This window comes from Callionymus lyra, unplaced genomic scaffold, assembly GCF_982586985.1.
Source record: "Callionymus lyra unplaced genomic scaffold, fCalLyr1.hap1.1 HAP1_SCAFFOLD_623, whole genome shotgun sequence".
Taxonomy (NCBI): Eukaryota; Metazoa; Chordata; class Actinopteri; order Syngnathiformes; family Callionymidae; genus Callionymus; species Callionymus lyra.
The window spans coordinates 3,594-12,500 of NW_028258863.1; the positions used below are offsets into that span (position 1 = coordinate 3,594).

Consider the following 8,907-nt stretch of genomic DNA (forward strand, 5'->3'; position numbering starts at 1 on the left):
ATGGAGAACCAGGGGGCCTGGGGAGCCTCCTCCTGCGGGGATGGGGAACCAGGGGGCCTGGGGAGCCTCCTCCTGCACCAGGGGGCCTGGGGAGCCTCCTCCTGCGGGGATGGGGAACCAGGGGGCCTGGGGAGCCTCCTCCTGCGGTGATGGGGAACCATGGGGCCTGGGGAGCCTCCTCCTGCGGGGATCGGGAACCAGGGGGCCTGGGGAGCCTCCTCCTGCGGTGATGGGGAACCATGGGGCCTGGGGAGCCTCCTCCTGCGGGGATCGGGAACCAGGGGGCCTGGGGAGCCTCCTCCTGCGGGGATGGGGAACCAGGGGCCTGGGGAGCCTCCTCCTGCACCAGGGGGCCTGGGGAGCCTCCTCCTGCGGGGATGGGGAACCAGGGGGCCTGGGGAGCCTCCTCCTGCGGGGATGGGGAACCAGGGGCCTGGGGAACATTTTCAACACTTTGGGGCATTTCACAAGCGCTTCCCTCGCTTACGGCCACACCACCCTGAATGAGCCCGATCTCGTCTGATCTCGGAAGCCAAGCAGGGTCGGGCCCAGTTAGTACTTGGATGGGAGACCGCCTGGGAATACTGGGTGCTGTAAGCATTTTTTTTTGCCATTATTTGTGGGTAGAAAAGTGAGAAAAGTGACCTAAAATAGAACCGGGACTAGGCGGCAGTTCCCCCCACCAGGCGGCGGCATTTGGGGCATTATTTGTGGGTCAGAAAGTGAGAAAAGTGACCTAAAATAGAACCGGGACTAGGCGGCAGTTCCCCCCACCAGGCGGCGGCATTTGGGGCATTATTTGTGGGTCAGAAAGTGAGAAAAGTGACCTAAAATAGAACCGGGACTAGGCGGCAGTTCCCCCCACCAGGCGGCGGCATTTGGGGCATTATTTGTGGGTCAGAAAGTGAGAAAAGTGACCTAAAATAGAACCGGGACTAGGCGGCAGTTCCCCCCACCAGGCGGCGGCATTTGGGGCATTATTTGTGGGTCAGAAAGTGAGAAAAGTGACCTAAAATAGAACCGGGACTAGGCGGCAGTTCCCCCCACCAGGCGGCGGCATTTGGGGCATTATTTGTGGGTCAGAAAGTGAGAAAAGTGACCTAAAATAGAACCGGGACTAGGCGGCAGTTCCCCCCACCAGGCGGCGGCATTTGGGGCATTATTTGTGGGTCAGAAAGTGAGAAAAGTGACCTAAAATAGAACCGGGACTAGGCGGCAGTTCCCCCCACCAGGCGGCGGCATTTGGGGCATTATTTGTGGGTCAGAAAGTGAGAAAAGTGACCTAAAATAGAACCGGGACTAGGCGGCAGTTCCCCCCACCAGGCGGCGGCATTTGGGGCATTATTTGTGGGTCAGAAAGTGAGAAAAGTGACCTAAAATAGAACCGGGACTAGGCGGCAGTTCCCCCCACCAGGCGGCGGCATTTGGGGCATTATTTGTGGGTCAGAAAGTGAGAAAAGTGACCTAAAATAGAACCGGGACTAGGCGGCAGTTCCCCCCACCAGGCGGCGGCATTTGGGGCATTATTTGTGGGTCAGAAAGTGAGAAAAGTGACCTAAAATAGAACCGGGACTAGGCGGCAGTTCCCCCCACCAGGCGGCGGCATTTGGGGCATTATTTGTGGGTCAGAAAGTGAGAAAAGTGACCTAAAATAGAACCGGGACTAGGCGGCAGTTCCCCCCACCAGGCGGCGGCATTTGGGGCATTATTTGTGGGTCAGAAAGTGAGAAAAGTGACCTAAAATAGAACCGGGACTAGGCGGCAGTTCCCCCCACCAGGCGGCGGCATTTGGGGCATTATTTGTGGGTCAGAAAGTGAGAAAAGTGACCTAAAATAGAACCGGGACTAGGCGGCAGTTCCCCCCACCAGGCGGCGGCATTTGGGGCATTATTTGTGGGTCAGAAAGTGAGAAAAGTGACCTAAAATAGAACCGGGACTAGGCGGCAGTTCCCCCACCAGGTGGCGGCATTTGGGGACCCGTAGTGTGGGCAGAAAACTCACCAAAGTGACTTAAAATAGAACCGGTGCAGGCGGCATGTTCCCCCACCAGATGGCGGCATTTGGGGACCCGTAGTGTGGGCAGAAAACTCACCAAAGTGACTTAAAATAGAACCGGTGCAGGCGGCATGTTCCCCCACCAGATGGCGGCATTTGGGGACCCGTAGTGTGGGTAGAAAACTCACCAAAGTGACTTAAAATAGAACCGGTGCAGGCGGCATGTTCCCCCACCAGATGGCGGCATTTGGGGACCCGTAGTGTGGGTAGAAAACTCACCAAAGTGACTTAAAATAGAACCGGTGCAGGCGGCATGTTCCCCCACCAGATGGCGGCATTTGGGGACCCGTAGTGTGGGCAGAAAACTCACCAAAGTGACTTAAAATAGAACCGGTGCAGGCGGCATGTTCCCCCACCAGATGGCGGCATTTGGGGACCCGTAGTGTGGGCAGAAAACTCACCAAAGTGACTTAAAATAGAACCGGTGCAGGCGGCATGTTCCCCCACCAGATGGCGGCATTTGGGGACCCGTAGTGTGGGCAGAAAACTCACCAAAGTGACTTAAAATAGAACCGGTGCAGGCGGCATGTTCCCCCACCAGATGGCGGCATTTGGGGACCCGTAGTGTGGGCAGAAAACTCACCAAAGTGTCCTAAAATAGAACCGGGACCAGGGGGCCTCTTCCCCCACCAGGTGGCGGGCTTGGGGGGCTTGGTTTCCGGGTAGAAAACTCACCAAAGTGTCCTAAAATAGAACCGGGACCAGGGGGCATGTTCCCCCACCAGGCGGCGGGCTTGGGGGGCTTGGTTTGCGGGTAGAAAACTCACCAAAGTGTCCTAAAATAGAACCGGGACCAGGGGGCCTCTTCCCCCACCAGGCGGCGGGCTTGGGGGGCTTGGTTTGCGGGTAGAAAACTCACCAAAGTGACCTAAAATAGAACCGGGCTAGGCGGCATGTTCCCCCACCAGGCGGCGGGCTTGGGGGGCTTGGTTTGCGGGTAGAAAACTCACCAAAGTGTCCTAAAATAGAACCGGGACCAGGGGGCATGTTCCCCCACCAGGCGGCGGGCTTGGGGGGCTTGGTTTGCGGGTAGAAAACTCACCAAAGTGTCCTAAAATAGAACCGGGACCAGGGGGCCTCTTCCCCCACCAGGCGGCGGGCTTGGGGGGCTTGGTTTGCGGGTAGAAAACTCACCAAAGTGACCTAAAATAGAACCGGGCCAGGCGGCATGCTCCCCCACCAGGCGGCGGGCTTGGGGGGCTTGGTTTGCGGGTAGAAAACTCACCAAAGTATCGGCAAAATAGAACCAGGGAAGGGGGGGATGTCGGTCACAAGGTGCCCGAGTCAGAGAACCAGGAAAACGGACATAAATCCAGAAAACCTCGGTGTCTGACTGCTCCTCAAAAAGTGGTCTTTTTGATGTCACGAGCGCAACCACCTAGAGGTTAATGGGGAGGGATGGTGTGAGCGCAAACGGATTTTTCCTAAGTGTGACTGCTCCTCAAAAAGTGGTCTTTTTGATGTCACGAGCGCAACCACCTAGAGGTTAATGGGGAGGGATGGTGTGAGCGCAAACGGATTTTTCCTAAGTGTGACTGCTCCTCAAAAAGTGGTCTTTTTGATGTCACGAGCGCAACCACCTAGAGGTTAATAGGGAGCGAGTACAACAGGGGAGGGAGTGAATGGGCTCGGACTGTGGCCGAGCCTGGTGCCTCAAAATCGGACAAGGTTGGACTGGAAGCCCGCTGAGAACTCTGGTTCTTTTGCCAGACGAAACGAATTTTTTCCGAGTGTGACTGCTCTGCAAAAAGTGGTCTTTTTGATGTCACGAGCGCAACCACCTAGAGGTTAATGGGGAGGGAGTGGAAAAAACGACAAAGTGTTGAGCTCCGGACCGGGATGGCGGGCGACTCGAGCGGTCATGCCCGACTTTGAGACACTTTGTCGCGGTCATGCGAGCGACCTCCACTGCTCCCCGGAGGTGCCCCGGACCGGGTTGGCGGGTGACTCGAGCGGTCCTGCCCGACTTTGAGACACTTTGTCGCGGTCATGCGGGCGTCCTCCGCCGGTCCCCGGAGGTGCCCCGGACCGGGTTGGCGGGTGACTCGAGCGGTCATGCCCGACTTTGAGACACTTTGTCGCGGTCATGCGGGCGACCTCCGCCGGTCCCTGGAGGTGCCCCGGACCGGGTTGGCGGGTGACTCGAGCGGTCGTGCCCGACTTTGAGACACTTTGTCGCGGTCATGCGGCCGTCCTCCGCCGGTCCCTGGAGGTGCCCCGGACCGGGTTGGCGGGTGACTCGAGCGGTCGTGCCCGACTTTGAGACACTTTGTCGCGGTCATGCGGGCGTCCTCCGCCGGTCCCTGGAGGTGCCCCGGACCGGGTTGGCGGGTGACTCGAGCGGTCGTGCCCGACTTTGAGACACTTTGTCGCGGTCATGCGGGCGTCCTCCGCCGGTCCCTGGAGGTGCCCCGGACCGGGTTGGCGGGTGACTCGAGCGGTCATGCCCGACTTTGAGACACTTTGTCGCGGTCATGCGGGCGTCCTCCGCCGGTCCCTGGAGGTGCCCCGGACCGGGTTGGCGGGTGACTCGAGCGGTCGTGCCCGACTTTGAGACACTTTGTCGCGGTCATGCGGGCGTCCTCCGCCGGTCCCTGGAGGTGCCCCGGACCGGGTTGGCGGGTGACTCGAGCGGTTGTGCCCGACTTTGAGACACTTTGTCGCGGTCATGCGGGCCTCCTCCGCCGGTCCCTGGAGGTGCCCCGGACCGGGTTGCCGGGTGACTCGAACGGTCATGACCGACTTTGAGACACTTTGTCGCGGTCATGCGGGCGTCCTCCGCCGGTCCCTGGAGGTGCCCCGGACCGGGTTGGCGGGTGACTCGAGCGGTCGTGCCCGACTTTGAGACACTTTGTCGCGGTCATGCGGGCGTCCTCCGCCGGTCCCTGGAGGTGCCCCGGACCGGGTTGGCGGGTGACTCGAGCGGTCGTGCCCGACTTTGAGACACTTTGTCGCGGTCATGCGGGCGTCCTCCGCCGGTCCATGGAGGTGCCCCGGACCGGGTTGGCGGGTGACTCGAGCGGTCATGCCCGACTTTGAGACACTTTGTCGCGGTCATGCGGGCGTCCTCCGCCGGTCCCTGGAGGTGCCCCGGACCGGGTTGGCGGGTGACTCGAGCGGTCGTGCCCGACTTTGAGACACTTTGTCGCGGTCATGCGGGCGTCCTCCGCCGGTCCCTGGAGGTGCCCCGGACCGGGTTGGCGGGTGACTCGAGCGGTCGTGCCCGACTTTGAGACACTTTGCCGCGGTCATGCGGGCGACCTCCGCCGGTCCCTGGATGGCGGGCTCCAGTGAGGTCGGCGGGGGAAGGCTCGGGCTGAGGCCGACTTCGGTGCCTCAAAGTCGGACAAGGTTGGATTGGATGTCCGCTGTGTTGAGGACCAGTGGCATTCGGCGGTGGAACGCTCAGAACTTGGCCGACATCGGTGCCTCAACGTCGGACAAGGTTGGAGTGGATGACCGCTGATAACTCTGGTTCTTTTGCCAGACGAAAGAAATTTTTCCCGAGTGTGACTGCTCTGAAAAAAGTGGTCTTTTTGATGTCACGAGCGCAACCACCTAGAGGTTAATAGGGAGGCACCATAACAGGAGAGGGAGTGAAAAGGCTCGGACGGTGGCCGAGCCTGGTGCCTCAAAATCGGACAAGGTTGGAGTGGATGACCGCTGAAAACTCTGGTTCTTTTGCCAGACGAAAGAAATTTTTCCCGAGTGTGACTGCTCTGCAAAAAGTGGTCTTTTTGATGTCACGAGCGCAACCACCTAGAGGTTAATAGGGAGGCACCATAACAGGAGAGGGAGTGAAAAGGCTCGGAGGGTGGCCGAGCCTGGTGCCTCAAAATCGGACAAGGTTGGAGTGGATGACCGCTGAAAACTCTGGTTCTTTTGCCAGACGAAAGACATTTTTCCCGAGTGTGACTGCTCTGCAAAAAGTGGTCTTTTTGATGTCACGAGCGCAACCACCTAGAGGTTAATAGGGAGGCACCATAACAGGAGAGGGAGTGAAAAGGCTCGGAGGGTGGCCGAGCCTGGTGCCTCAAAATCGGACAAGGTTGGAGTGGATGACCGCTGAAAACTCTGGTTCTTTTGCCAGACGAAAGAAATTTTTCCCGAGTGTGACTGCTCTGCAAAAAGTGGTCTTTTTGATGTCACGAGCGCAACCACCTAGAGGTTAATAGGGAGGCACCATAACAGGAGAGGGAGTGAAAAGGCTCGGAGGGTGGCCGAGCCTGGTGCCTCAAAATCGGACAAGGTTGGAGTGGATGACCGCTGAAAACTCTGGTTCTTTTGCCAGACGAAAGAAATTTTTCCCGAGTGTGACTGCTCTGAAAAAAGTGGTCTTTTTGATGTCACGAGCGCAACCACCTAGAGGTTAATAGGGAGGCACCATAACAGGAGAGGGAGTGAAAAGGCTCGGAGGGTGGCCGAGCCTGGTGCCTCAAAATCGGACAAGGTTGGAGTGGATGACCGCTGAAAACTCTGGTTCTTTTGCCAGACGAAAGAAATTTTTTCCGAGTGTGACTGCTCTGCAAAAAGTGGTCTTTTTGATGTCACGAGCGCAACCACCTAGAGGTTAATAGGGAGGCACCATAACAGGAGAGGGAGTGAAAAGGCTCGGAGGGTGGCCGAGCCTGGTGCCTCAAAATCGGACAAGGTTGGAGTGGATGACCGCTGAAAACTCTGGTTCTTTTGCCTGACGAAAGAAATTTTTTCCGAGTGTGACTGCTCTGCAAAAAGTGGTCTTTTTGATGTCACGAGCGCAACCACCTAGAGGTTAATAGGGAGGCACCATAACAGGAGAGGGAGTGAAAAGGCTCGGAGGGTGGCCGAGCCTGGTGCCTCAAAATCGGACAAGGTTGGAGTGGATGACCGCTGAAAACTCTGGTTCTTTTGCCAGACGAAAGAAATTTTTTCCGAGTGTGACTGCTCTGCAAAAAGTGGTCTTTTTGATGTCACGAGCGCAACCACCTAGAGGTTAATAGGGAGGCACCATAACAGGAGAGGGAGTGAAAAGGCTCGGAGGGTGGCCGAGCCTGGTGCCTCAAAATCGGACAAGGTTGGAGTGGATGGCCGCGGAGAACTCTGGTTCTTTTGCCAGACGAAAGAAATTTTTTCCGAGTGTGACTGCTCTGCAAAAAGTGGTCTTTTTGATGTCACGAGCGCAACCACCTAGAGGTTAATAGGGAGGCACCATAACAGGAGAGGGAAGGAAAAGGCTCGGAGGGTGGCCGAGCCTGGTGCCTCAAAGTCGGACAAGGTTGGAGTGGATGGCCGCGGAGAACTCTGGTTCTTTTGCCTGACGAAAGAAATTTTTTCCGAGTGTGACTGCTCTGCAAAAAGTGGTCTTTTTGATGTCACGAGCGCAACCACCTAGAGGTTAATAGGGAGGCACCATAACAGGAGAGGGAAGGAAAGGGCTCGGAGGGTGGCCGAGCCTGGTGCCTCAAAATCGGACAAGGTTGGAGTGGATGGCCGCGGAGAACTCTGGTTCTTTTGCCTGACGAAAGAAATTTTTTCCGAGTGTGACTGCTCTGCAAAAAGTGGTCTTTTTGATGTCACGAGCGCAACCACCTAGAGGTTAATAGGGAGGCACCATAACAGGAGAGGGAGTGAAAAGGCTCGGAGGGTGGCCGAGCCTGGTGCCTCAAAATCGGACAAGGTTGGAGTGGATGAACGCGGAGAACTCTGGTTCTTTTGCCAGACGAAAGAAATTTTTTCCGAGTTTGACTGCTCTGCAAAAAGTGGTCTTTTTGATGTCACGAGCGCAACCACCTAGAGGTTAATAGGGAGGCACCATAACAGGAGAGGGAGTGAAAAGGCTCGGAGGGTGGCCGAGCCTGGTGCCTCAAAATCGGACAAGGTTGGAGTGGATGGCCGCGGAGAACTCTGGTTCTTTTGCCAGACGAAAGAAATTTTTTCCGAGTGTGACTGCTCCTCAAAAAGTGGTCTTTTTGATGTCACGAGCGCAACCACCTAGAGGTTAATAGGGAGGCACCATAACAGGAGAGGGAAGGAAAGGGCTCGGAGGGTGGCCGAGCCTGGTGCCTCAAAATCGGACAAGGTTGGAGTGGATGGCCGCGGAGAACTCTGGTTCTTTTGCCTGACGAAAGAAATTTTTTCCGAGTGTGACTGCTCTGCAAAAAGTGGTCTTTTTGATGTCACGAGCGCAACCACCTAGAGGTTAATAGGGAGGCACCATAACAGGAGAGGGAAGGAAAAGGCTCGGAGGGTGGCCGAGCCTGGTGCCTCAAAGTCGGACAAGGTTGGAGTGGATGGCCGCGGAGAACTCTGGTTCTTTTGCCTGACGAAAGAAATTTTTTCCGAGTGTGACTGCTCCTCAAAAAGTGGTCTTTTTGATGTCACGAGCGCAACCACCTAGAGGTTAATAGGGAGGCACCATAACAGGAGAGGGAAGGAAAGGGCTCGGAGGGTGGCCGAGCCTGGTGCCTCAAAGTCGGACAAGGTTGGAGTGGATGGCCGCGGAGAACTCTGGTTCTTTTGCCTGACGAAAGAAATTTTTTCCGAGTGTGACTGCTCTGCAAAAAGTGGTCTTTTTGATGTCACGAGCGCAACCACCTAGAGGTTAATAGGGAGGCACCATAACAGGAGAGGGAAGGAAAGGGCTCGGAGGGTGGCCGAGCCTGGTGCCTCAAAGTCGGACAAGGTTGGAGTGGATGGCCGCGGAGAACTCTGGTTCTTTTGCCTGACGAAAGAAATTTTTTCCGAGTGTGACTGCTCCTCAAAAAGTGGTCTTTTTGATGTCACGAGCGCAACCACCTAGAGGTTAATAGGGAGGCACCATAACAGGAGAGGGAAGGAAAAGGCTCGGAGGGTGGCCGAGCCTGGTGCCTCAAA

At 56.8% G+C, this 8,907-nt stretch overlaps 1 non-coding gene across 1 annotated transcript; it reads left to right on the forward strand.

The window, feature by feature from the left end:
- Positions 1-481: 481 nt before the first annotated feature.
- On the forward strand, positions 482-600 carry LOC148057794 (5S ribosomal RNA). The gene has a single exon (XR_015710404.1). It is a non-coding gene; the product is annotated as a 5S ribosomal RNA (ribosomal RNA).
- The last annotated feature ends 8,307 nt before the right edge of the window (positions 601-8,907 follow it).